This window comes from Acanthisitta chloris, unplaced genomic scaffold (assembly GCF_000695815.1).
Source record: "Acanthisitta chloris isolate BGI_N310 unplaced genomic scaffold, ASM69581v1 scaffold33143, whole genome shotgun sequence".
Classification (NCBI taxonomy): Eukaryota; Metazoa; Chordata; class Aves; order Passeriformes; family Acanthisittidae; genus Acanthisitta; species Acanthisitta chloris.
This window is the reverse complement of record NW_008666281.1, coordinates 79256-80362: the sequence shown is the minus strand read 5'-3', so window position 1 is coordinate 80362 and position 1107 is coordinate 79256. Positions and strand designations below refer to the sequence as shown.

The 1107-nt window shown below is 40.9% G+C and overlaps 1 protein-coding gene across 1 annotated transcript in view; it reads left to right on the top strand.

Moving 5' to 3' along the window:
* Positions 1-617: 617 nt before the first annotated feature.
* The window catches only part of SESN1 (sestrin 1), a 10880-nt gene continuing 10390 nt past the window's right edge, over positions 618-1107 (top strand). The window contains exon 1 of the mRNA XM_009072023.1: positions 618-626. The gene's annotated coding sequence lies outside the window, so the exon portion shown is untranslated. The remainder of the gene's footprint in view (positions 627-1107) is intronic.

Sequence of the window (1107 nt, the reverse complement as noted above, 5' to 3'; positions counted from 1 at the left end):
TGGTGGTGTGTCTGGTCAGGATACAGGGTCTTGCACTTGAGAGAGAAAGCTGGAGACTGGTGCTCCTTGAGTTGAGTGTTTTTGGAAGATGAAGGCTTAGTGAAGGGTATGGTGGAGCATAGAAGTATGTTCAAAATGAAGGAAAGATGGATTAGGACTGTTTTGAGAGTTATTACTGTGTTATCAATATAGTACCTAGGGAATATTGGGATCCTGGGAGCATCCAGAGATGCCTGCTCTTTCTGAAGTACTAGGAGAACTCAATTAAATGCTGCTCCCTAAAAAGAAGGGAAAACCTTTTTAAAAGTTCTGCCATAGCTTGTACCTGAAGAATAACAATTTTCCGAAGATTTCTAATGGGTTAGATTTTACACAACTCTCATGGCTATGTTAAGTGTGTATCTCATGACAACAAGCTGTGTCTGCTCTCAGCACCCTCAGGAAGAAACTCCCATTCTGCAGATGGGAAAGAGGCTCATCTTCACAAATTCTTTGCAACGTGTCTGTCAGAACAGAGACTTGAACTCAGGATTCCCAAGTACTAGGCTGGTGCCATGGTATCAGGGGAATGTTCCCTTTCCCAAGGGAAAACAAAGCAAATTATTTAATTCTTAAAAAACCTCCAAGTCACTTTGTGCAGAGGGTTTGGTTAGTTGTGTGACCTGTTATGTGCAATGTAATCCTAAATTTGACCTCTGTAGGCTTTAAAAAACTGAAGTGTATTGATAGTGATGTGCTTTAGATTGTGAGGCAAAATACCTTAGCAGCCTGCTGATCTCAGGTTCTTAAACCTTAGGGCTTTCTTCTTCCTCTAACTGTTGTGGGAGAAGGGAAGACTGAAAAATAGTTGTTCAAGGATTAAACATGGAGTTATTTCTCTTGGAGTGCTTGATTTGGCAGATGACTGCAGACATCTGCTAAATGAAATGACGCTTACACACTGCTAATTTAAATGATGCTTACAAACTTTTTTACTTGCTGTCGTTTGGATGTAAGATGTTTCTCTAATTTGCTCGTGTAGTTGTAGCCACGCTAAGAAGCTGTGCTAGAGCTTTGATGAGAAGTGGTGAATAAATTCCATCCTACAAGTGGCATTGCTTGGCTGGC